Source organism: Odocoileus virginianus, chromosome 3 (assembly GCF_023699985.2).
Source record: "Odocoileus virginianus isolate 20LAN1187 ecotype Illinois chromosome 3, Ovbor_1.2, whole genome shotgun sequence".
NCBI classification, from domain to species: Eukaryota; Metazoa; Chordata; class Mammalia; order Artiodactyla; family Cervidae; genus Odocoileus; species Odocoileus virginianus.
Window position 1 is genome coordinate 46,575,641 of NC_069676.1, and position 27,417 is coordinate 46,603,057.

Here is a 27,417-nt window from a genome sequence, read left to right on the forward strand (position 1 = left end):
CCCGTGCTGCCTGATCAGAGAATACCTGTACGCCGCGCCCGGAGTCAGTAGCTACGGCTACTACGCTTCGAAGCCTGATAGTTGGGAACAATATGTCCTTCTGCGCAGGCTGCGGCAGGTCAGGGCTCCGTGAGAGACGAGGAGGCCTAAGAGTAGCATAAGGCAAAACTGTGGACAACCCCGGTCCTCGGAGGCAGGAAGGACTCAAGGTCACACGGGATAAACTGCGAACAGATTACAGTCTCCTTGCGTCAGTTACGTGAGAGGAAGGGTCTGTTGCGCCTGCGCAACTGGCCACCCGCCGAGGTCCTGGAGCGCATGTGCACAGGGAGTAGTGAAAAACGGGGTGGAGTCTGACTACCGCTGTCATAGGGTGCTCCAGCTCACGTGAGTTTAGCCCTCCCACCCCCGTTTCCCTGGGAGATCCTGGCGGCCGCCAAGTCCGAGCGAGTTGACTTTTCCTTCTCGCGGAGGGCGCCATTTTGTCCTGCGTTTTTGTTCAATGTAAACCTGGGGTTTAAAACCTTTGTTGCTCGTCCTTTGTGTTTTCACTGCCTGTTGCTGTTGCCGTAACTTGAAATACACCTGCATATGGAGACCTTAGGCGAATTATTTCTGTGTTTTAGCACAGGGACCTTGGGTTTTGAACTACTAAAGAAGACTTTCGTTCATACAAAGCATTGGGTTATCTTAGGCTAATTATCGTGCAGACCGTCGAGAGATAAACATACCTGAGCTCATGATCCTACTACCCAGCTTTGCTGGGCCTCACTGAGGCTCAGAAGCCAAGCAGGCCCCTGTGGGGCCCACCTGGGCAGGAAAGCCCTTCTTTCCCCCCTGTTTCTTGTTTGTAGACTTATTTTAGCTTCTTTAAGGTACCCTGAATTCCAAAAGGCAGATTTAAGCAGTTGCTTATTAGGGGACGGAAACAAGAGAGGCATAGTCAAGTAAGAATAGCACAGCACTGGGGCCCGGTCATGGTTCCTCCTCAGGGAGTGTGTGGTCAGCTGTGTCTTGGTGACTCTAACAAACTGTAGCCCACCAGGCTCATCTGTGGAATTTGTGGCAAGAATACTGGAGTGGGTTACCATTTCCTTCTCTAGGGGATCTTCCCGACCCAGGGATTGAACCCCTGCTGCTTGCTTTGGCAGGCTTGCTCTTTACCACTAACATCACCTGAGTATATGTAGTATTTATGAGTTCTATGGGAAGTAGGCCCTGCCCAGATAGAGGATGGTAACTTAAACTTGAGGGCAAGATTCCTCACTACAAACCCACCAGATGGAAGTCACATGCCTTGCAGCCCTTACTCCAAATTTTTCCTATAAAAACATACTTTCTAAAAGCTCTCAGTTAAGGGATTTATTTAGAGCATGAGCCACCCTTTCTAACCTTGCTTGACCCTGTAATAAAACCTTTCTCTGGTCCAAACTCCTGTTTTGGTTGGTTTGGCTTCACTGTGTGTCAGGCACACAAACTTGTGTTCTGTACCAGGTCCTCAGACCCATCTCGAAACCTGTTGCATGGGACGGTGGGCATGGGTTGTGTAACAAGATGCCAGTGACTTCTTAAGTCTCAAAGTCCAATTTCAAAAGAGAAAGATGCTCCACTATTCCGATGTGAGGACTTGTGAAGGAAATTTTCGGGAAGTTTGGGAGGGAAAGAAGACAGCTGGGGTTTACCTTGTTAGAGAGAAGGGAAATGGGAGTAAGAAAATAAAGGTCCAACATTATATTGTTTATATTTTATACATGTTCTTTTAAGACGTACCCTCACACTCTTATTTGTTATTTATTCTTACTTGTCTACTTAGTGCTTTCATTTCTCTTATTTTGTTAGTTCCCTCAGAAGTAGATTTTTCTGCAGTCATCCAAGTCTAATGACCCTTATTTTTAGGATATTTGTATACTAAAACAGTACATTGATGCTGAAGAACATTGAGGGGAGGGATAAATTGGGAGCTTGTGGTTGTGGTATGCACACTACTCTATATAAAGTAGGTAACCAATAAGGACCTACTGTATAGCACAGGGAATGCTGCTCCATAGGCTGTAATGACATATATGGGAAAAGAATCTAAAAAAGAGTGGATATATGTGTTTGTATAACTGATTCATTTTGTTGTACACTTGAAACTAGCACAACGTTGTAAATCAACTATGCTCCAATAAAAATTTTCAAAAAAAGAACATAGAAACATAGGGAGGAATGATAAATAATATTAAACATGGAAGCAAAGTAGAACTTGAAAATTTCACATCCCTACCTTGCATATGACATGGAGGAGGGCAAGTGGGATAATTGGTATTCACTGCATCCTCTTCACATCTTTCTTATCTACTGGTTCTCCTAAGAATTTGCTGTTTTTCCTTCTTGTTGCATACACTTAAAGACCACAAAGTGTTAATCATAAGAATTCTGGAATCAAATAGTGTTAACTATTTGATTAAAGGATGTCTGAGAGGATGATTCTGGGGGTACACATATCGCTGAGGTTTTTGTTGGTTTCCCCAAGAGCCTGGTAAATACTCAATATGACCACAAGGGGGATGTTGTAGCTCTAGACACTATTCAAAGCAGTATCCTGAGAATGAGGCTGCATGTATCCTATTATTTGCCAGTGTGAAGGACAAGCTTTGGGGTTGCTTTGCAGATTAACATAGCCTGCAGCCTGAAGGCTGGAAGAAATGAGCCTGAGTCTAAAAAGAAACAGGGTGCAAATGAATAAGAGTGGACGATTAGATCCATGGTCGGCTGATACAATTCTTCATATATATCCCAGCACTGTATTCCATTTCTCTGTTATCATTTCAGTGTCATACTGAAAAGTGAAAGGAGTTGGTACATAATTTTCATGCGGGTAATTGTTTACCAGGCAGAACAGATGGCTGTCTAATACCTGTGCATGCTATTGTTTTAAATTATAACTTTTAAATGTTTAATTCCCAATCATTAACAGGAATTGTCTTTAAATAGCAATCACTAATAGTTGTCAAGTGTTACTTAAGTGCGCCACTGTCCTAAAAGCTTTGTAACATTCTTTAATGGAATGTGCAAAAAAAATGGTCTCAAGGGAATAATACTGTTGGTATTCCCATTTTGCAGATGTGGAAACTGAGGCTTAAAGTGGTCCAGTGTGTTATATAGGTCACATGACAATTGAATGGTAAGGCCATATTTGAAGCTAGACTGTCTGACTCCAGAACCTATACTGCTAACCACTAGCCTTTGCTGTCTCATAACAAAACTGGGTCTGATCATTTATCTCTATGTATACGGAAGAAGAGTTTTGTAACATTGGCCTAATCCATTATTAACAGCAGTTATTTTAGGCAATTGAGTTAAAGCTATAAAAATATTTTTATGTAGTTTAGGTTCCAGGACAACTATAAAGGAAGTTCAATCTGTAATAGAACACATAAGATCAAGTTTATATTTTTAAAGGAGTCTCTTTAAACTGGTGGCTCAGATGACATTTTATTCAGTCTTCCCAAAGATGAATATCATGCTGTGGCACTTTCCATCTTCATGAAATAAAAATGTGACATACTGCAGGGATTTGTCATTTTTATTCTCCTTGGAATTTTTCATGTACCTGCAGCAGATTTCAGGAGACAGTTCCCACTTTTCTGTTTGGGTATTAGCTACACTATATTGGAGTACATTTCACAGTGTCACTTCACTCAAGTCTAATTCAGTGGAACTTGCCCTAGTGAAGTGTAGGATGTATTGTGTCAGGATGTTTCTGTCCCTGGGGATGGTGACAATTAGTAGGTTTCTTTCTGTATGGAATGCCCGGTAACCAACCAACCTGCCTGCCTTCTGAAAGGACAAGAAATAGAGGATGACCCTGAAAGAAAACTAAGGCAGCAATAAATTAAGATAATCACTTTGATTAGATTTGATATTTACATTCTAGTGATAATGCAGTCTTATTGCACAGGGTAAAAAATTAGTTAACCTCACTTGGATTTTCATTCAGGTTTGAAAAACAGTTGGCTGTTAGGTCCAAGGGTCTGTGTGTGAAGTCCCTATTTAGGGAGGGTGTAGAACTGACAAAAGCAGAGATTTGCTCTTTATGAAGACCCATTTAATAATTCTTAAGGATGTAGGGGCCTTTTCTGAATGCTTTCATTTGTTTTTAATCAGAATGACTTAGCAAAAGGAAACCTGAACTAGGAATTGAGCCTGAACTTGGGTTCTAGAAACATAGAAATGTCTTTAAATATCATTTAAAATCGAACCTTTGCAGGCAGGGATAAATTGGGAGATTAGGATTGATATATATACACTACTATATATAAGATAGATAACTAATAAGAACCTGCTACTATAGCACAGGGACCTCTACTCAATACTCTGTAGTGGCCTATATGGGAAAAATGAAGGTCACTCAGTCATGTCTGACTCTTTGTGACTCCATGGACTATACAGTCCGTGGTATTCTCCAGGCCAGAATACTGGAGTGGGTAGCCTATCACTTCTCCAGGGGATCTTCCCATCCCAGGGACTGAACCCAGGTGTCCCACATTGAAGGCAGATTCCTTACTAGCTGAGCTACCAGGAAAGCCCAGCCTATATGGGAAAAGAATCTAAAAACATGTGGATATATGTACATGTGGTGGCTCAGAGCTTCCCAGGTGACTCAGTTCAGTTCAGTTCAGTGGCTCAGTCATGCCCGACTCTTTGTGACTCCATGGACTGCAGCACATCAGGCTTCCCTGCCCATTACCAACTCCCAGAGCTTGCTCAAACTCATGTCCATCAAGTTGGTGATGCCATCCAACCATCTCATCTTCTGTCATCCCCTTCTCCTGCCTTCAGTTTTTCCCAGCATGAGAGTCTTTTCTAAGGAGTCAGATCTTTGCATCAGCTGGCCAAAGTATTGGAGTTTCAGCTTCAGCATCAGTCCTTTCAGTGAATATTCAGGACTGATTTCCTTTAGGATGGACTGGTTATATCTCCTTGCAGTCCAAGGGACTCTCAAGGGTCTTCTCCAACCCCACAGTTCAAATGCATCGGTTCTTCAGCACTCAGTTTTCTTTATGGTCCAACTCTCACATCCATACCTACTACTGGAAAAACCATAGCTTTGACTAGATGAATCTTTGTTGGCAAAGTAATGTCTCTGCTTTTTAATATGCTGTCTAGGTTGGTCATAGAGGCTTTTCTTCCAAGGAGCAAGTGTCTTTTAATGGTGGCTCCAGTCACCATCTGCAGTGATTTTGGAGCCCAAGAAAAGAAAGTCTGAAACTGTTTCCATTGTCTTCCCATCTATCTGCCATGAAGTGATGGGACCAGATGCCATGACCTTCGTTTTTAGAATGTTGAGTTTAAGCCAACTTTTTCACTTTCCCATTTCACTATCAAGAGGCTCTTTAGTTCTTTGCTTTCTGCCCTAAGGGTGGTGTCATCTGCATATCTGAGGTTATTGATGTTTCACCCAGCTATCTTGATTCCAGCTTGTGCTTCATCCAACCCAGCATTTCGCTTGATGTACTCTGCATATAAGTTAAATAAGCAAGGTGACAATATACAGCCTTCACATACTCCTTTCCCAATATGGAACCTGTCCGTTGTTTCATATCCAGTTCTAACTGTGTTGCTTCTTGACCTGAGTGAAGATTTCTCAGGAGGCAGATAAGGTGGTCAGGTATTCCCATCTCTTGAAGAATTTTCCATAGTTTGTTGTGATCTATGCAGTCAAAGACTTTGGTGTAGTCAATAAAGCAGAAGTAGATGTTTGTTGTGACTCTCTTGCTTTTTTGATGATCCAACAGATGTTGGCAATTTGATCTCTGGTTCCTCTGTCTTTTCTAAACCCAGCTTGAACATGTGGAAGTTCTCAGTTCATGTACTGTTGAAACCTGGCTTGGAGAATTTTGAGCATTACTTTGCTAGTGTGTGAGATGAGTGCAGTTGTGCAGTAGTTTGAACATTCTTTGGCATTGCCTTTCTTTGGAATTGGAATGAAAACTGACCTTTTCCAGTTCTGTGGCCACTGCCGAGTTTCCCAAATTTGCTGGCATATTGCATGCAGCACTTTCACAGCATCATTTTTTAGGATTTTTAAATAATTCAGTTGGACTTCTATCACCTCCACTAGCTTTATTCATAGTGATGCTTCCTAAGGTCCACTTGACTTCGTATTCCAGGATGTCTGGCTCTAGGTGATTGGTGACACCATCGTGGTTATCTGGGTCATGAAGATCTTTTCTGTACAGTTCTTCTGTGTGTTCTTGCCACCTCTTCTTGATATCTTCTGCTTCTTTTAGGTCCATACCATTTCTGTCCTTTTTTGGGTCCATTTTTTCATGAAATGTTCTCTTGGTAGCTCTAATTTTCTTTAAGCATTATCTAGTCTTTACTATTCTATTGTTCTCTATTTCTTTGCATTGATCACTGAGGAAGACTTTCTTGTCTCTCCTTGCTATTCTTTGGAACTCTACATTCAAATGTGTATATCTTTCCTTTGCTTTTAGCTTCTCTTCTTTTCTCAGCTATTTGTAAGGCCTCCTCAGACAACCATTTTGCTTTTTTGCATTTCTTTTTCTTGGGAATGGTCTTGATCAGTGCCTCCTGTATAATGTCATGAACCTCCGTCCATATTTCTTCAGGCACTCTATCAAATCTAACCCCTTGAATCTACTTGTCACTTGCATTGTAGTGGTTTTCCCTACTTTCTTCAATATAAGTCTGAATTTGGCAGTAAGGAGTTCATGATCTGAGCCACAGTCAGCTCCCAGTTTTGTTTTTGCTGACTGTATAGAGCTTCTCCATCTTTGGCTGCAAAGAATATAATCAATCTGATTTTTGTATTGACCATCTGGTGATGTCCATGTGTAGAGTCGTCTGTTGTGTTGTTGGGAGAGGGTGTTTGCTATGACCAGTGTGTTCTCTTGGCAAAACTCTGTTAGCCTTTGTCCTGCTTCATTTTTTACTCCAAGGCCAAACCTGCCTGTTACTCCAACTATCTCTTGATTTCTCACTTTTGCATTCCAGTCCCCTATGATGAAAAGGACATCTTTTTTTTTGATGTTAGTTCTAGAAGGTCTTGTAGGTCTTCATAGAACCTTTCAACTTCAGCTTCATCGACATTTGTGGTTGGGGCATAGACTTGAGTACTGTGATACTGAATGGTTTGCCTTGGAAATGAACAGAGATCATTCTATCATTTTTGAGACTGCACCTAAGTACTGCATTTAGGACTGTTTTGTTGACTATGATGGCTACTTCATTTCTTCTAAGGGATTCTTTTTTTCTTTTTCATTTCTTCTAAGGGATTCTTGCCCACAGTAGTAGATATAATGGTCATCTGAATTAAATTTGCCCATTCCAGGTCATTTTAGTTCATTTATTCCTAAAATGTCAAAGTTTACTCTTGCCATCACCTGTTTGACCACTTCCAATTTACCTTGATTCAAGGACCTAACATTCCAGGTTCCTATACGATATTGTTCTTTACAGCATAGGACTTTACTTCCATCACAAGTCACATGCACAACTGGGTGTTGTTTTCTCTTTGTCTCTTTCTTCATTCTTTCTGGAGTTATTTCTCCAGTGGCATGTGGAGCACCTACCAACCTAGGGAGTTCATACTGTTCCCAGGTGGCTCAGTGGTAAAAAAAACAAAAAACTGCTTGCCAATGCAGGAGACTCAGGAAATGTGGGTTCGATCCTTTGGTTGGGAAGATATCCTTGAGGAGGAAATGGCAACCCACTCCATTATTCTTGCCAAGATAATCCCATGGACAGAAGAGCCTGGCAGACTACAATCCTTAGGGCCACAGTCAGACATAACTGAACATGCATGCATTTACCATATGTATGTATATAATTGATTCACTTTGCTGTACACCTGAAACTAACTCAACATTTTAAATTAACTCTAATAAAAGTTTTTTTTAAAAAAGATTGAAACAGTTTTACCCAAAAATATAAAGTAAAATCTAATTTATCATTTAATAGATGAGGAAATGAGAGAATTAGTGAGTTGCCCAAAGTCACACAGACAGTGTAGCTTCTGTTCTACAGCCTCAATTTTTACTTGGTATGCTTTTTAGAAATCACCCACATGATTTCAGATTAAATGTTCAATTAGTACAGGATCTTTTTTCAAATGTTTACAGACACTTCTGACTCATATACCTACTTCCTCGTGTCTTATCCTCACTCTTTAAGGTATACAATTAGTGAAAGTATATCAGCTATCTTTTCAGTTCTTCTGACTAACATCTTCTCTATGTGAGAGGATGTTGGTTTCTAAGGTTCCCCACCCCTGCTTCCCAACCATCAGGAGAGGAAGTACCCAAGTTTCTTTAGGTGATAAGGATTTATCTGAAGGCTAGTTGGGAAAGTACAGGTATTGTCTCAATACCCATAGAACCAGAGTTCAGGAAGAACAAGGGGTAGCTCCTCCTCTTTGGTCAGGCCCCAGCAGGATCAGTCATCTTTATGGAGCTTCTGCACTGACTCTGCCTTTTCCACAGCTCACTTCTTTGTGTTTGATTCCCTAATTCTTCCATGGCAGTAGTTCCCATATTTCAGTAGGCATCAGAATTACTGGGAAGCTCTTTAAGCATACCAACCCAAGCAATTTAGTCCTGTAGGTCTGAGGTGTTTCAAGTAATCTGCATGTTTAGCAAGTTTGACAGGAGGTTCTGATATGGGTGGCAATTAAGGATCACACCTTGCTTAGAAACACCCCAAGTATCGTGGTATCTTCTGGTCACATTTTTTCACTACACATTCTATTAGAAGAATATTTGAGGGACTTCCCTGACAGTCCAGTGGTTAAGACTCTGCTCTTCCACTGCGGGGGGCACAGGTTCCATCCCTAGTTGGGGTACTAAGATTGTGCATGCTGCATGGCATAGCCAAAAAATTAAAAACAAAAAATTTGAGCACATACCTCCATTATGAATATTTATGTATTTAGAAGTAGTACTTGTATTTGTGTATTTAGATATGTATGTATTTATGTACTTAGAAGTATTTGCATGTAGTACTATTATTAAAATATATAAAATAGAAAAGATAATAAATGTAAATACATTGGAATACTTTTTTCCTGTACTCTCGTTTATCCCCAGGGCTGTTCGCACTACCCCGCTATCTTTCTGTGTGCTTGAAGTACGCCGTCATTACGGAGCACCTTTATTGGGCAGAGTAAAGGCACAGGAAAGTGGCACATTGTTTCAAGGTTCACTGGGTCAGCTCCTGGGCCTATCGTTTAGGTGCCAGTTCTTTGTTTTATTGAGCTAGTGATTGGGGTGGAGTGGGAGTAGTGACTGTGTGTGTAGCATCATGTAAAGCAGGCTGGTTCCTAGAGGGAGGCTGTGGTCCCCTTCTTCAGGGGCAAGGGGGAATCTGAGTGTGATAGCTGCTATGGGTCTCATGAACATCTCTCTTCTACCATAGGCTAGTGATCTGTCTCTAAGCCTGTTTATTTGTTAAGTCACGTCCGGCTCTTTTTGGACCTCATAGACTGTAGTCCGCCAGGCTCCTCTGTCCATGGGATTTTCCAGGCAAGAATATTGGAGTGGGTTGCCATTTCCTCCTCCCAACCCAGGGATTGAACCCTTGTCTCTTATGTTTCGTGCACTGGCAGGCAGGTTCTTTATCACTAGCATCACCTGGGGAGCCTGGCAAAGTGCAAACTCTCTGTAGAGAGAAACTCCACAGAGGCTGTGGATGAGGCCCCCTTTGTGAGCTCTTTCAGCTTTCCGTGACTTCCCAAAAAGAAGTCAGTTTTATCCTGGGCTGTGCCAGGAGATGGGGTGGTGTGTGTGTGTGTGTGTGTTTGCTCTCAGGATTAAAGGCAGCCAGTAGAACACCAGCACTGTGTGTGTGTGTGTGTGTGTGTGTGTGTGTGTGTGTGTGTTTGCTTGCTCTCAGGATTAAAGGCAGCCAATAGAACACCAGCACCGTGTGTGTGTGTGTGTGTGTGTGTGTGTGTGGTTGCTCTCAGGATTAAAGGCAGCCAGTAGAACACCAGCACCGTGTGTGTGTGTGTGTGTGTGTGTGTGTGTGTGTGTGGTTGCTCTCAGAATTAAAGGCAGCCAGTAGAACACCAGCACCGTGTGTGTGTGTGTGTGTGTGTGTGTGTGTGTGTGTGTGTGGTTGTTCTCAGGATGAAAGACAGCCAATAGAACACCAGCACTGTGTGTGTGTGTGTGTGTGTGTGTGTGTGTGTGTGTGTGTGTTTGCTCTCAGGATTAAAGGCAGCCAGTAGAACACCAGCACCAAAGCCCTGGAGAACACCACCTGTGTTTGAGTGATCAAGTGTCTACAAGTAACTTAATGTGAAGTAGTAACTGAGTCCTTGAATTCAAATACAAGTCTTCTCTGTGTATCTACTCTGCTCTTGGATATATACATACTCCCAGTAGCCAAAGAGGCTTCACTTTTCCTGATTTGCCCAATTTGTAGTTCTCTGATACCACTTTCTTGATCTTGTGCACTGTTTTGTGAGTGGAGCATCATTTCCATGAGATAGACTAACCACACTGGGACAAGCAGACCTAAGGCATTGTCAGAGCCCAGAGTCTGAGCTGGACAAATCCCAAGCACATTTCAGAAATCAGATGACATCTAATAAGTCATTAAGGTTGAAAATGGGTTTCCCACAATCTTTTTTCCCAAATAATTTTCCTACCCCTACTTGGAGACTTTTAGTATTTTAGTTTTCTTCTGTCACCTTGGGTATTTGAGTGCAGGTGTTCTATACTCTCAAAGGCCATGGGGAGTGGCCCACTGTCTTGAGCTCTGCAAAGGAGAGAGAGACAGGAGTTTCTTGGATTTAGGGTAGCTAGCAGTCATACATGTGTGTCTATATCCTGATTGATGGGGATATTTGAAAATAAATTATTTAGAATTTATTGTTTTTTGCTGAACTTGATGTTATTGAAAATCTCTAGGCTAGAAACACCATTTAAAAAATAATTTTTATTTTTCTAACTTACTGGCTGTGCTGGGTCTTCACTGCTGCATCAGGCTTTCTCTGGTTGTGGTGGGCAGGGGCTACTCCCTAGTTGCAGTGTGCGGGCTTCTCTTGTTGAGGCTCCCGGGCTCTAGAGCACGCAGGCTCAGTGGTTGTGGCACATGGGCTCAGAAGCTCCCCTGCAAGTGGAATCTTCCAAGACTAGGGACCCCTGTCCCCAGCATTGGCAGGCAGATTCTTAACCACTGGACAACCAGGGAGATCCACACCATTTTTTCTGTCGTTTTGTTTTTTTCCCGTCAGTGTGTGTGCTTGCCATTTTTGTGTTCTGCTTTTTATACCTTTCCTAAAAATATTTGCTTGTCAACCTAGTCACATATGCTTGTCATTTTTAATGGTTGTCTATATAATCTTATTCTTCCTTGAGATTCATAACTTTATTCCACTTAATCCTCTTTGCTTCAACTATCTTGCAGGGTATGTGGAAAGATTTGCTGCATTTCTAAAGAATCTCAGAAAACAAGCTGCGTTTCAGAACCTAGACCAGCATTTGCTTTTCTTCACTCTGAGGGAGCACACAAGTATTGAATTCTCTGCCATTGGGCATGCCAAGGTATTGAATTCCCTTCTCTGGAGTCCACGTCTGTGGGTCTGACTGGGCCACTTGATCAGCAAGAGGTCTCAGACACCAAACTGGGGAAAAAATTAAACTGACAGAATGGTCGATATTTCCAAAGAATCACTTTAGGTTCTGTCCATTGCTGCAGTGTTCAAAAGATAGACATAGTTCATTGCCATGATTAAAGTGACTTTCACCATTAGCCTCTTTGCTCCTGTAAGATATAGTGGTAGGCTATAGCTGGTTCATCATTTGGAGGTGTAATGGTTAGCTAAAGCTGTTTTTCTACAAAGGGCCTGTTATTTCCTTAGTTTTTCTCCAAAACTTCAGCTTTAGCAGGAAAGAGCCATGAATTTTGTGACATAGCTGCCTCCTTATCTGTCTTGGGAGTTATAGACTGCACGTATAAGACAATTCATGTACCTCTGCATAATGAGGTGAGTTTTAGAAATCATAAATCTTCACTTAACATGCAGGTGGTGTTGGGTGCCAGCTTTAGAAAAATTGATGTAGTTGCCAAGTTCATGAATGTCATAAATCATTCATGCTAAGGTAGCCCAGAATTGTGCTGTCCTCTGAGGCAGACCAATTTCAAGGTGGTTGTTAAACACAAAAATGTGAGTCTGGATGATTGTTTTTCAAAATCGAACACACTTTTTATTTGAAAAGTAAAACCAAATTATCTTCCTTTTCTTAGTTGAAGTCAGTTTTCTAAGACCCTCCCTTCACCCTCAAAGAATCTATCAGTGATAATATCTTTTCATCCCTGATCCCTGAATTCTATCAGAAATACAACACAAAATATACAACCTGTACATTTGCAATCCAGGCCATTAATGTGCTGAAAATAAGATTTTGATGTCTCAATAAATCTTGAGGCACATTAGTAGGGAAAGATTCTATTAGAGTTTTTTGAGGTATTTTCTTCTTGTGTCATATTTTGTTAACTGCATAAGTTGTAACTGCACAACTCAGATGGTACTCAAACCCAGCCAAAACCCAGACTGGGATTTGAACCCATAAGCTGGGACTCAAACCCAATGTCTTTTCTTTAAGATCACACACCGGTTTCAGAGCTTAATGAAGCTCAGGTTCTTTATGTCTCAGCATAAAAGTCATTTAGCTAAAGGCAAGTGAAAAGAAGTGGATTTATTTAGAGACATACACATTTCATAGACAGAATGTGATCTGCCTCAAAAAGCAAGAGCAGCCCTGGAAGAAACACAGTCCACAGACAGAAGATGAGAGGTGCCAAAATATGGATTGGGTACTTTTTATGAATCTGATCATTCCATAGGCTAATGAGTGGAAGGATTATTCCAGCGATTTTGGAGAAGGGGCAGAGATTTCTAGGAATTGGGCCCATTTTTTGGCCTTTCATGGTTGGTCTTGGAATTGCCATGGCACCTGTGGTTATGTCATGTAGCTGATGTATTACAGTGAACATATAATGAGGCTCAATGTCTACTAGAAGTCAAATTTTCCACCATCTTAGACCTAACCAGTTACAACCAGTCTTTGTCATATCCTCAATGTCTATGTCATTCGTTAAAATTTGTTCCCTGCCGTCTTCCCTCCTGTTTTAATGTTACAATGGATGATAGGCAAGCATGGCCCTCTTCCACACTGCCCAAGTATTTAGGGCTAAAAAGGGGGAAGAAGTAGTGCTTAAAGGGAGGTGACCCCTGGGACTGAAAACTCAGCACTGTGATGAGCTGAGCAGTCTCTGAGTCACCAGGCTTTATCTAGACTCCTGGAATATGGGTTTTAAACTAAAGTATTTCATCTGAAAGTTGCTTGTTTGATAGATGATGAGGTTAGATAGTATCTTTTTTTAATTAAGGCTATTTTATTGGGGGATGCATTCATGTAGTCCAGGTTGGATAGTATTGAGGAAGGAAAATATGCTAGTATTTTCAGTTAGAAGTCTTCAGAGAGAAAAGTGAAGTTTTGCCTGAGGCTGTTAGGTACTCAGTGGTAGTTAGGGTCTCAGTGGGTAGTTAAGTGTCTGTATCCTTTTGTGTAGTCTCCAGCACAGAGCCACATACTGACACTTGACTTCTCTTTGGTGTATCTCAGAAGCTCTTTTGAGGTGAATGTGTTGATTATATGGGTAGCCTCTGTTAAAGATTTTAGGGGACAATTCCAGGCAGAACATCTTTTTCGCTGAATATAATCTCCCATCCCTCCATTGCAAGCTTACTACTGCTTTATGCTTCAATGCCTTGTATATACCTTTCCCACTATTTGACATGCTCTTCTATTTCTTATCCAGATGTTGAGCTCTTACTTATCCTGTAAAACCCTCTTAAATCTCATCTTCTCTGTAAATCCTTTTCAAGCTTCCTGAGACAACTTCTCACTTGATCTTCTGTGCTTCTAGAATATTTATTCACAGATTTGTTATGACACACACGTGGAAGCTTAATTATTTGTCAGCATGTCCATCCCTTCCACTAGATTGTGAACATCTTAAGGACACGAACAGAATTTTATTAATATGGGTATTGCTAGAACCTCATGGGTTTCCTCGATGGCTCAGATGGCAAAGAATTGGTGCACAATGCAGTTGACCTGGGTTTGATCCCTGGGTGGGGAAGATACCCTGGGAAAGGGAATGGCTACCTGCTCCAGTGTTCTTGCCTGGAGAATTCCATATACAGAGGAGCCTGGCAGGCTACTGTCCATGAGATTGCAAACAGTCGGACATGACTGAGCAACTGATGCTTCATTAATATCCCATATCTGACACCAAGTGAAAACTCATGATGAAATCTCATCCTTTTGCTTTTTTTTTAAGAAGATTTATTTAGTTAGTTAGTTAATTTTTTGACCATGGTGGGTCTTTGTTGCTGTACGCAGGCTTTCTCTAATTGCCCTGAGCAGGGGCTGCCCTCCGTTGTGGAGCGTGGGCTACAGGTGCGCATGCTTCAGTAGTTGCAGCACATGGACTCGGTAGCTATGGTGCTTGGACTTAGTTGCTCCGGGACCTGTGAGACCTTCCTGGACCGAGGAGCGAACCAGTGTCTCTTGCATTGCAAGGCGTATTTTTCTTAACCACTGAGCCACCAAAGAAGCCCAAGAAGAAAGCTTTTTAAAGTTACATCTCATCATAATTTATGAATACCACGACTAAACATAAAGCATTTACTTGAGTCCCCTGTTAAGGATGCCTGAGAGTGACAGAGGCAAGGAGATATTTCCTGCGTTCTCACTATGTCCTGGGATTTTCTGTAGATTCTTGGCAGAGGAAGTCCTTTTCTTTCCTCCTGTACGATATCTCTAGGGCTTGTGTGTCTTTGTCTTCTCACTTCAGTCACTCTAATGTAAGTGACATTTTCTCACACTTGCAGCAATTATAGCAGGTATGACTCTCAGTTTATAAATTCAGATGTGGGGAAAGTATCACATTTATTTATAAGCTTAAATTAAGGTAAGCTCCAATTATATGCTCCTACCCTGTATGACTGGTGGGAAATTTAACCTCACTTACGTTTCATCTTCAGACCTGAATTGTGGTTCCAGGATCCTGTATTTCGCCATGAGATTGGAAGGGGTTCTGAGTTGCTGGTTATTGCTGAGATGCCTGGTGTCCCATTATTTGCACCGACCCTTCTTGTCCACTGCCTGAGTGTCTGATCTTCATCCTTGACTTACAGAAACCTTTTGTGAGGCTGTGAATCCTGCAGCCTAGAGTCCTATCTCCTGGCTGTAACATGGGGTCAGTCGTCTCTGGGTTGTGTTCCTTCCTCTGGTGCTGCCAAGGAGCAAGGCCTGGGTCCCCAGGTTGTAGGTCCTACAAACTCATCTTCATCTATAACCCAGGGGCATCTCTAGTCTGCCTGGAGTACTTGCCTGCATTATGCTCCTCTGAGGCTGGTTTATCTTATTCGTTTATAGCGATCTTAATGGTCTTTTAAATCCCAATCCCCTGTCACTACAACCAAAACTTTTATTTCCTTTTCCTTAAATTTCCATGGGAGGTTAAGAGAGACATCTGTTATCCAGTTCTTTCAGCAAAAAAAGAGAAGAAAAAATTTAAATCCTGCCATATGCTGATCTCCTAACTGACATCCTTGCCTTTTTTTTCTCTTCTCTGTTCCAATTATTTTGTACATTCCAGTCAGAATAGTTGTTCTAAAACTCCTGCCCAGAAACTCAGTGGCTTCTCATTGTCTCTAGAATAAAATCAAAGCTCCAAGCTCCTTAGTCTACCATTAGGGCTTTTCATGATTTTCTTCACCTTTGAAAGCTGACTTCCCATTACTCCTTTGTCAGAGGCCTCTGGTCTAACCCTGTTCCTCTAAAGCCACGGCTCCACCTCCTGACCCCCCATGTTTTCCCACCTCCTCACTACACCTGACTGATGTGCCTCCCAGATCAAGTGCTTGCTGCTTCAAACAGCTTGGTGGTTTTTAGCCCATTTCACAGTGATGTAGTCCACCTTAAACCTAGTTCTCTTCCATACATCCATTTGGTACCCGAGGTTATGGTTTATCATATGTTGCCTGTTTCTTCCTTTCTCATCTAGATTTGTGAGCCTCTCAAATACAGAGACTTCCATTTTCTTGTATCCTGAGCCACCACAGAGCTCTTCATAGTATGGGGTGCTCACTAAGTGCTGATTAGTGACTATCATGACCTGGCCATGAGATCCTTCCTAAGCACACCCAGACCTGCCATAGCGTAAGAAGCAGGAAAATAAAGGGAAAGGGGGGCCAGTTTTATTACTGCCATGAAAATAATGTGTTTCGTTGGTTTATACCATCAAGTAGTAGCCTCCTTGCTTGCCTCCAGCACCCAACGAAGCATCTGCCCTAACATGAACAAACACATTCCACTATCAGAGTAAGTAGTCCAGAGCTCTTCGGGGTGGTGGGCACTCTAGCTTTGCTGTCCTTTTGCTTCTCCACAGGCTGCCCTTCACAATAGATTTCTCTGTCATGAACGCAAACTAGCCAGTCCCTCTTGAACATATCAACATACCTTGACACCTGCTCAAAGTAATTTTCCTCTCACTAAGCTAGGGTTAAACACAAATGGTCGCCATTTACTTCTCCTTGGCTGATCCTGGGAGAGTGTCTTCACACAAATAAGCAGGTTGGCTGGATAGGCAACTCTAGCTCATACTCTAGGGAAGTGGAGAGTTTCCTGCTTCAGCCTGTGGGGCTCTATGAATACTTCACTTGCTGCTTATACCAGCTTCCTGTGGACTCCCCCCCCAGCCCCTATGCTAAGTCCTTCTGGCCTTCATTCATGTTGCTCTAGTGACAGGGAACAGGCAGAGAGGATTCCAGCATCATCCTGGTAGTCTGACTGGATAACACTAAAAGCTTTCCAATACTTCAGATCTTTGATCCTATAATTTTTACTTGCATTGCCTTTAATCAACACTTAGAATCCCCTAGCTTTCTGCTAATCCCTTCAGCCTCCTCACCTTGGCCTCTTTCCCACTTGATAGATTCATTCTAGCCACTCAGGCCTTCTCTCAGCTCCTTCAGTGTGTTGCTTCTGCTTTCCCATATGTTCTCTCTGCTCTCTAGGTCTCTATTCTCCCCACCAGCCGTTTGTCTAATCCTACGTAGCTTTCAGGTTCCCCCATATTTTAATATCACTTAAGTAGGCAAACTTCTTTAACCCCCAGACTAGATCAGAGTCCTAGTTCCCAGACCAGTCCTACGTATTATCTTCCATAGCACTTTGTGCACTTATATTCATTAAACTACTTTTTAAAAAAAATTTGAAAAAAAAAAAATGTGCTTGCTGCTTATCTTCCCCAGTACTTTGAAAGCTCCATGTACACAGAGACTGTGTCTATTCTGTTCACAATTTTATTGCCAGAACCTAGCCCAGTACCTGACACCTAGTAGCTTATTCAAGTAAATGTTCATCAGCTGGCCAGCTCTGCTTCTCACCTCAGTCATGCATTTCCCCTGCTGTTCATCATGTATTGGCTTAATGCTGCTTTTCTGCTGTTTGTGCTTATCTATTTAATGTTAGCTCTCTTAAGTTGTACTTTCCTGGAAGGCAGAGAATTCACATTATAATTTTCTTTGTATAAAGCTTTGTATGTGGGTGTATGTGTATGTGTCTCATCCCCCTCCCCTCCCCTGGAATATAGGGGAAGAATGAGGAGGTAAAATTGAGAAGATGGAAGTAAGTGTTTACATAAAAGAGACATTGAAACTGTTGAGGTGGCTTGTGACTTCCCGTGTTACCCCTGGGGATGCTCAGGGTGCAAGAGACAGGATATGGGACAGGAATGTGACAGTACAGGAGGCTTTTGGACATTGTTAAAAGTAACTTTGCTCAGAACTGTGGTATGTATTGCAGGGTAGCAGCAGGAGGGAATAGAGGATGCTTTTGGAAATTCAGGAAAAAAGGTGAAAAGTGGGAAAAAGACCTAAATGGACATTTGAATGGATAAAGAAGTTGTGGTACATTCACACAATGGAAAATTACTCAACCATAAAAAGGAATGCATTTGAGTTAGTTCTAATGAAGTGGATGAACCTAGAACCTGTTATACAGAGTGAAGTAAGTCAGAAAGCTAAAGATAAATATATTCTAATGCATATATATGAAATCTAGAAAAATGGTACTGAAGAATTTATTTACAGGGCAGCAATGGAGAAACAGACATAGAGAATAGACTTATGGACATGGGGATAGGGGAAAAGAGGGTGAGATGTATGGAAGGAGTAACATGGAAACTTACATTACCATATGTAAAATTGATAGCCGATGGGAATTTGCTGTATGGCTCAGGAAACTCAAACAGGGGCTCTGTATCAACCTAGAGGGGTGAGATGGGGAGAGAGATGGGAGGGAGGTTCAAAAGGGAGGGGATATATGTATATCTATGGCTTATTCATGTTGAGTTTTGACAGAAAACAACAAAATTCTATAAAGCAATTATCCTTCAATAAAAAAATTAATTAATTAAAAGGGGGAGAAGTGGCAGAGCTTAAATCCATAGGCCTCACTTTTCACAAGGACATTAGAGTGCTATTAAGCCAAGTAGAACCACTAACTCTGACAATAGTTCTGCTTGCTATAACCCCTTTGGTGGTGTTTTTATTACTTTTTAAAATAAAGGTTGAGAAACAACTTTTACAGTTGTAACTAGAACAGTGATAAGCAGGGCTCATGGTATATAATCATTAAAAAAAAACCCAAAAACTTTGCTTTTGGCTTCCACTGTTCCTTTAAACTTGCTCCATAGTGGTAGTCCTCACTCTGCTCCTGGACAAACGTTTCTTCTACAGGTATTAGGAAGCACTATAGTCGCTTTATATAATAAAACCTGATCTCAGTTAGGTACTTAACATATTCAGCCCAGATATTGTCCCGGTTTCCAAAGTTTTTCAGTATTAAGCTATTTGTCCTCTTTCATCTGGGGCTTGCTACAAGTAAGAAGATGGGTGTGGTCCTTCTTTCTTTCCTGAAGTTTCTGACACTTCCGGGATTAGAGCAAGAAAGTATGAGGGAGCAGGAAATACTGTGCTTGCCTCACGTTGTTGAAGCCAGCTTTGTGTTCTCGAGGAATGGCCAATGTTTAAATTTAGCTTTCTCCTGGGGTACTTTTATGAGTTCTTCAGAGATCTGTACTCCCGCCACCCTACCACATAGACATATGCACACTTGACTTGGGCAAGTATACTCTATTCTGTCAGTTGCTTTCTTCCTCTGTAGGAATTCAGTGGCCTGTTGGTGAGAAACCAGTGTTTTGCTCATATAAGCTCTGAGACTGTGGGCAATCCCAGCATTGTTAAGCAGATGCTAGCCCATACAATGGCCCTTATATTTCTTGGGCTGGAATAAAAAATAAGTCCATTCTGCCCCTTTAACTGCATGGGACATGTATCAAGCCCCCTGAGGGTTCCCTTGAAGCTCTTCTCAGTAGGCTAGTGGTGAAATGCAGGTACCCTTCTTTCTCTGGAGGGGGATACCAACAGCGTACCAACACTTCTCACCAAATAAATAGTCTTTCAAAAATTTTCTTTTAATACCCAACAACTTCTTAATATGGGTGAAGATTTTAGAGTTACATAACCATTTTTTAACGGTTTTCTATGAAAATTTGCATCTTTGTTACATATCTGTGTCTTTCATATGACATGGTTACTACATAGTGGAGCCTGTGTTGAAACTTCCAAATTGCACTGTGTACCTACTGTAGTTGAACAGAGATTTCAGGAACTAAGTAATTCCTTTCTGTGTAAAGGTATGTAATATCATTTTCTCCTTCTTTCTTCTGTTGAGGAAGCTTATTACCCTCATCTATTACCCTTATTACTCTCATCCTTTCCTTGCCTTGCTAAGGGTAGATAAATAAGAAATTGTGAGCATAAAGACAGCTCTGGATGGACCACAAGCCATAGGGAAATAATCAGCAAAGGAGGTATTTTTCACAAAGAAGACAAGTAGAGATGAAGGAAAGGGCTTGATGGAAAGAAGAAAAGAAAAAACCCAGTTTCATCAGTGTTTTTCGAGACTCCATCCTAACCCCTCCCACCTCCTCCTTGGGTTTGGGGTTTTAATAGCCCCCAAACAATGATTGTCCAGAGCAGAGACAGCTCCTGTTAGATCAGTAGTTCTTGGCTTTGTGTTTTCCAGCTGTATTTGTATCTGTGTCTGCAGGTTTAAGGTGGGAGGGGTGAATGTCATCACTTTAGACAAAATGGCTGATTATCCTTTCTCTATCATTACAAAAAGATATCTTGCTCTTCTGGTTCAGAGCCAGAACCTGCCTTGCAAGGAGTCGAAAGACTGCAACCCAGGGCTGCTGTCAAACCAGCAGATGGAGTAGCAGTACTTCTCTGTGTGCCTCTGGGCCCACCTGGGCTGTTGCGCTGTGCGATGCTAGGCCCAGCTCTGCAGCCAGAAGGGACAGAGAAATGAATACAAATGATGATACTCTGTTGTCGTAGCTGCTGTTCTGTTTGCAGAGGAGTTTGGTAAAATATGATCCTGGGAAAGTTGTTTTCATATGCCTCTCTGGAAGCAGTTGTAAGGAGTGAGAGGTTGTATGCCTAAGATAGCTGTAGGGCATAAGAGAAGGAAAGCTAAAGAAATAACAGAATCAAGTAGGAGAGTGGTAATGGGAGAATATGACACAATTCCCCTTACCCCTCAAAAACCTTGGCGAGGACACAGGAATACAACCAGTGGCTCTTGGTAGGAAAGGGCAGGTTTAAGAGACAAGTTTAAGAGGAAAGACAATGAAGCTGAATTACCACCTGCCTAACTCATTCTTCTCTGTCTGAATTGCAGACACAGGAGTCCCTCTTACTGTAATCTGTAGATTACCTAAGAAATTTACTTTGGGACCAATGGCAGAATTTAAGCTTCCCTAAGATTCCTTCTTCCTATTTTCTAAGAATCTTCCATACAGCTGAATATTTGACAGCTCTTAATAAATTTTGGAGGCATTGATGGCATTCTCATTGAGAACTCTCTTCTGCCCCTCTCAGGCCTATAGGACCCCCTCTGTAAAAGGGTGAGTCCTTTGGCCTCCTCCCCTGTGAACAGAAAAAGGCTTCAGAATGGAGGATGGGGAGACAGAGGATAGATTTCTACTTTCTCAGGGCAGGGCCTGTGTGACTCTCCTCCCTGACGTCCTCTATATAAATAAATCCAGAAGTAGGGTTGGGTTGGAGGACTCAGGATAACCTCCATGACCCATGGCCTAACCATTGAAGACCACCCTGGAAGCCAGAGGGAAGGCATCTTCCTGATTGGTCCTTTGCTCAGTCCTGAACTGAGAGGACTTGAAGGTGCTTGGGTTCTTAGCTGCAGAGCAGGTAGCACAGTGTGATCTTCATTGAGAATCCATCAGTGTCTGGCAAGTCTCTTGGCCACAGGCCTCCCTGGAGCCCAGAGCTCTTTGAAGAGAAGAAATAGTTCTAGGGAAAAGGAAGCTGCTGCTCTTGATGAAAAAGTTGAGAGGGAAGAAAATGAGACTAACAAGGGCTGAAGAGAACTGTCTGAGGCTGAAGAGAATGTTAATGGCTCTGCTTTGGAGCTTCAAAGCTTGAGCTGGATAGGATTGCACACAGACGCCTCTGCTGTCACCTACAGAATACTTACCAAGGGCTGAGTCTTGCAAATAATCACAGCCTGACTTTCCCAGGGCAAAAAAGCAGTGCCTGCTGAGATGGAGAAAAGAGAAACTTTTGGGAGATCCTAGGCCTAGGTCAGGCAGTTGGGAGTCTAACTGGTCTCTTCCACAGCAGATGACAAATGGGGTTCTGGAAGAATTTAGGTGCAAAGGAAATGGCTGTCATTGAACAAATCTAGCTAACAGTTGTCTCGTTTCCCTGTTTACAAAATGATAGCTGTTATGAATTGAATTTTGTCCCCTAAAATGCATATGTTAAAACCTTAACCCCCAATGTGATGGTATTTGGAGGAGGGTCTTTGGGAGGTAATTAGGTTTAGATGAAGTGGGTAATTAGGTTTATGAGGGTTGGCTCTCCTGAGGGAATTAGTGCCCTTATAAGAGGAGACAGACTCAGAGGACTTGCTGCTTACCCTACCCCACTTTCCCAATCCCCCACCTCATGTGGGCACACAGCAAGAAGGCAGCCATCGACAAGTCAGGAAGAAAGCCCATGCAAGAACTCAACCACACTGGTGCTCTGGCCTCAGACTTCCAGCTTCTAGAACTATCAGAAGTAAATTTAAGCCACTTACTCTGTGGTATTTTCATAAGGCAGCCAGAGCTGACTAATAGAGCAGCTCTAATGAATGTTATTGGTACTCTGCCCAAATTCACTTATGACATCAGTGTATCTGCTTCAAGCCTAGCTGCTTGTATTGAGTCCAGTGTCCCATAGTTGCCCCCATCTCCAGAAAAATTGCTCCTGGTGAATGCGAGACCCTGTCTTTACCTGCTGCAACTTTCAGTCAAGGAGGTACAAAGGCCTCGAGGAAGGATCATTTCTTTACCCCAAAGAAGGAGCAGTTCTTTGGTGCCATTCATGCTCCAGAATTGTCCTGTGGCATCAGGTTGAGGCCAAATACAAAACTGTGACCACATCCATCCTTATTACTGCTTCTTTCATTCTCTTTCTCCTGAAGGCAGACCTCAACAAATCACATGACCTGCATTCTGTTTCACATTATGCTTCTGGGGAACCTAACTTAAGGCAGCACTTTTCCCAAGTGGTAGAGTATAGAGCAACCTAAATGACACTATAATGCTTTGTGAGTATAGTGACAATGATTAATGCCCTATGATAATGAGCATTGGGAACAACAGCCCTTATTTTTGTGTCCAGAAAGTATAGAGGAATAAAGGCCCACTGAGAGAGAAGATGAGGATGTGTTCTTCTAGCAATAGATGGCTTCTTCAACAGACATCTGGTGGACAGCTGTGCTTTCCTTGCCAGGAAGGGTTTAAACAGCCTTGTTAGCACAGCACCACAGACTGAGGTTCCACATGGGCTTAACCAATTATGGAAGCATCTTGACTTCAAGAACCCTTGAGCCATGACTAGACGGCAGAGTCAATTGAGCAGGTTTGTGCATTGATTGAGAATCAGCCAGGCTCTGCACTGCCCTGGGCAGGGTCCAGAGTTTTCTGAAAGGAGAGCACCAGCGCCTGCCTAGGGAAGTCTCTGCTCTGATGGGGTGATATATTAATAGATGCTTGGAAACTGTCCCCTCTCTACCATGTTTTGCTCAGCCTATTGGCTTTTTCATGATGCTATTTTGTTCTTGAGAAATTCTGTTTTACTCTTTTTGTAATAATTCCCTGTGTTTTCCCTCCCTCTTCCATTTCTACCTGCTACTTTCCTCTCTGAGTCCAGGCTTCATCATCAGAGCCTCTGAGATTTGGGACTGGCTCTATCTTGAGAAAATGAGGGTGAATTTTTACATTATTCCAAGAAACCCTCCACAGGACAGTTTCTAACTGCTTCTGATTACCTCTGAGAGCTTATCTTTCATAGTTCTATTGGTGAGGATAGGAAGGGATGGAGTAGGTGAGGGGGTGGAAAACTCTCTCCTGATATGCCACTGACACACCTTGTCCCATCTGTTTTGATAATGGCCCTGGGAAAAATGTGTCTGAGAGGTAACAGTAAATACTAACCCAGATGCTCTCAAAGATTTACGGACATGCCTCAAATATCCCTAACCTTTCCACAAGCCTAGTTCCCCCACAGGAGAACGAGAGTGGCTCCTGCTGCTTCTCAGGATATCTTGCGTTTAGACCAAGAGATGAAAGGGGGTTCTGGATGGCTCCTACTCGTTTCCCTAACTTTTCTCCAATGTATTCTGTGGGAGGGAATAAAATAGAGCTGGCATGAGGCCCTCATATCAGACAGCTGAAGGGCAGCTATCTATTCTCTTCCCAAACATCTCCAATGAAGAACAGATTTGCTTCAGAAAGACTAAATCCATGCATTCAAATGATACATTAAGGTGTAGATTATTTGCATCACTTGGCTTTGTTTGCTCCTGTATTGCTTCTTTCTTAGACAGGATTTCCACACATGGCAGCCAGGTGGCCACCAGCAGCTCCAAACCAGTGCTACCACATTCCAGAGGGAGAAAGCAAGCACCTTTCCCATTACTCCTACAGAAGCCTAGAGAAGACTGTGATTGATGTGGTTTTAAATCATATGACCAAAAAAAAAAAATGAATAAATCATATGACCTTCCTTGAGCCACTTACTATGCCCAGAGGTGTGAAATAATCCGATGGGCTAGGTCTGGATCATGTTCTTACTGCTGAAATTGGGAGGAGGACCTTGCCCCTCCAGTCTTGGAAAAACTAGGAAATGGGAGAGAGTTCGTTAAGGAAGTGATGCTTGGGGAGGAACATGTGTCCTTTACAACATACATAGCCTATTTTCCCTCTTTGACTATGCAGTATGTTTAACTTATTCAAATGAAATTGCTTATGAAACACAAATTATGGATAAAGTAGTCACTTGTGAATATTGTTTTCCTGACTCAAGTGTGAAGAAAGGCAAGCTCAGCTCAAGAAACGATCAAATCAGTCCATCTGGTTTGAGGAGCCTCTGGTCATAGTGCTCAGGCACCAGCTGGATACGGGTGTTGGAGAACCACGAGGAGGAGTCAGTCTTGCCGTGAACTCAAGGGCTATGCAGGGAGGAGCAGCCTGGCGCATAGTGGCACTGAGTTAATACTTGTGGAATGGCTTCTGTGTGAATCACAGGTCAAAGATAAAACTGGGAGAAACAGGAAGAACCAAACCAGGAACTGAAGGCGGAGTCCCATGCTAAGTCAGAGTTTCATTCTTTGATCAAGCCATGTTTCCATAATTTGCTAGATTGTACGCAGCTGTACTCTAGGATTTTCCCACACTATAATTAAAGTGATTGTTTTATTGTCTTTATCCTGAACAGCTAGTAAAGTATATGACTTTCTAATAACTCGTGGTAGAGGTCAGAGTAGGTACCAGATAGCAGTGACACTGTGGATGTCACTGGTCTCAGGCCCAGAGTCTTCAGAAACAGGCTATGGTTTCTTGAGAGTGGCTTTTAGACTTTGTGACATTGTAATAAATTGTCACAATTATAGATAAATGTCAGAGAAAGATTCCACAATCAAGGCCTTTTAAGCAACATTTTCTTGGGCAAAGTTGGACCTGGGAGATGGTGCTGATTTATCCTTCCTGCTATCCTCCTTCCCCCATCTCCATGAACTATTTCTGTGTCTGGTGGACGGGCAGGCATCAATGTGTGCTCTAGGGAAGTATTTGGGCTCTCAGACCAGGGAGCTGGCACTCAGTGACCTGGCTGAGGCACAATGTGGAAATGAAAAGATAAAAACCTGAGATATGTGCTAGGGGATGTAGTTTGGAATAAATGGGTTCAGGCCCTCTGCCCAGTCGGCCTAGCACTCTGGCAGCTGCTGCATCTAATGGACAATTCCATTAACATCTTGGATAGAGGGAAGGAGGGTGAGGGAGAAAAAGGGAAGTGGAGGAGGGAGAGATAGGAAAGGAGGGAAAGGCTGGGAGGAGATGAGAGAGAGAGACAGCGAGTGTGTGTGTGTTTGTATGTTGGGAGAAACTGAAAAAAACTTGGAGCTTTCCTTCATGTCCCCAGGGGGATCTTTGTGTGCCTTAGTTTGTGTGCTGTCTCAGGTTTTGACAGCTGAGGTAGCGCTGGGAAGGTTAGAAGTTTAGATAGAGTAGAATGAGGGCTGAAACCGCCTGCCTTCTCATTCCCACAGGATAAGGTGAATGAGAAAGAATATATCCTTTTCACCCTTGTAATGAATAAATTGTCGGTCCTGGAATTCAGAGGATAAAAAAACAAGGGGGATTTGGGATACCCTCTGATTCTGTAATGAGGAGAGAAGAGGAAAGGGGACATGAAGCAAGTCCAAGATTCAGAAGCTGGTTCATGAGTGAAAAGAAATTGATTCCCACTGCAGGAGGAGAGGAGGGACAAGTCTAAAGAGGAAAAACGAAGGAAGCAGATACCTATCATCTCTCTCAGCATGCTTAAGTTCAGGCTGTCTCTACAGGCGAGAAAGGATGAGATGCCTCTTACCATGGCTAATGAATGAAACTCAAAACCTGTCAGACAGTCGTGTTGCCCGAACCTTTCTGAGTCCCCAGCATAACTGTGGGACCATGAAGAAGAGTAACAAGAAACCACGTTTCCACTGAGGGATTTTCAGTCTTAGTATCTTCCCACTGTAGCCTTTTAGCTGCTGTCAGACCACATCAGGGCAAAATACTGAACCTAACCATATCACAGCTGCTGCGAATCTCCCCAGAGGAGAGTGTGTGACAAGAGTGGGAAGAGTAGCTCTGATCCAAGACTTTGCTCCTAGCATCCCTGAACACCCTTGCCAGCTCACTTCCTCTCAAAAGTCACTTTCATAGGCACAGCTCAGTATCTGGGGTTCTGCCTACCCACCAACTTCCACAGAACTGAGCACGACCTGTTCAGAGACAAGTTCTCAGTCAGATCAAGACTGTGATTCTCAAGTGGATAGGCCTGACCCTTGAGTCCTAGGTTGAGGTGGAGTGCAGATTGGAGGGAATAGTGAACAGGTCCCTGGCTTAGAGGTCAAAATCACCAGGTTCTGACTGGTTCTGATTCTACCCTCAGTAGCTGTATGACCTTTGAACTATTGCTTGGTTTCTTCAAACTTCAGTTTTTCATCTGTAAAATAGGGATAATAATACCTTCCTCTGAGGGCTATTATTCAAAATCAGGTAGTATATAAAAAGCACTTTGTAAAATGCTGTATTGGTAGAAAGGAATTATTTTCTCATTCCATCATTCTGTTTTCCAAATCCAAAGGCCTCTCCTCGGAATGTGTGAAAGCTGTTGGATCAAGGTGAGTATCTAGAAAGGTGTGTGTGTGTGGTGAGGGCAAGGAGATACAGCTGCTGCTGCTGCTGCAAAGTCACTTCAGTCGTGTCCGACTCTGTGCGACCCCACAGACGGCAGCCCACCAGGCTCCCCCTTCCCTGGGATTCTCCAGGCAAGAACACTGCGGTGAAGTGGTGTTCCCTGTAATCATGGAGGATTTGACATGAGCTTCTTACTCATACCAAAAGCATCTATAAACACTTAAGGAGTTGATACCTGTGGCATAATAAGAAACACATATTTGATCTTTGTCTCCAGTTTCTGACAAAGAGCTCCCCAAATCCTCATAATTTCCTGAATGATGGGGGTGATAGTAGCATCTTTTGTTTCTGACACAGAGCTCCTAAATCCCTTGGAATTTCCAGGGTGTTAGGAGCCTCTTTTGTTCTAATGGGGTTACTCTTGGTGGGATCCTAGATGGTCAGGATAGGGGCTGGTTACCAGAGAGACTAATCCTGATTAAAAGTCTGGAGCTTTAGTTCTGA

At 42.6% G+C, this 27,417-nt stretch overlaps 1 protein-coding gene across 2 annotated transcripts in view; it reads left to right on the plus strand.

Annotated features, from left to right (window-relative positions):
* Window positions 1-285: 285 nt before the first annotated feature.
* The window catches only part of CTNNA1 (catenin alpha 1), a 320,722-nt gene continuing 293,590 nt past the window's right edge, over window positions 286-27,417 (plus strand). For both annotated transcript variants that reach the window (XM_020908383.2, XM_020908385.2), the window contains exons 1-2: window positions 286-387; window positions 11,419-11,555. The gene's annotated coding sequence lies outside the window, so the exon portion shown is untranslated. The remainder of the gene's footprint in view (window positions 388-11,418; window positions 11,556-27,417) is intronic.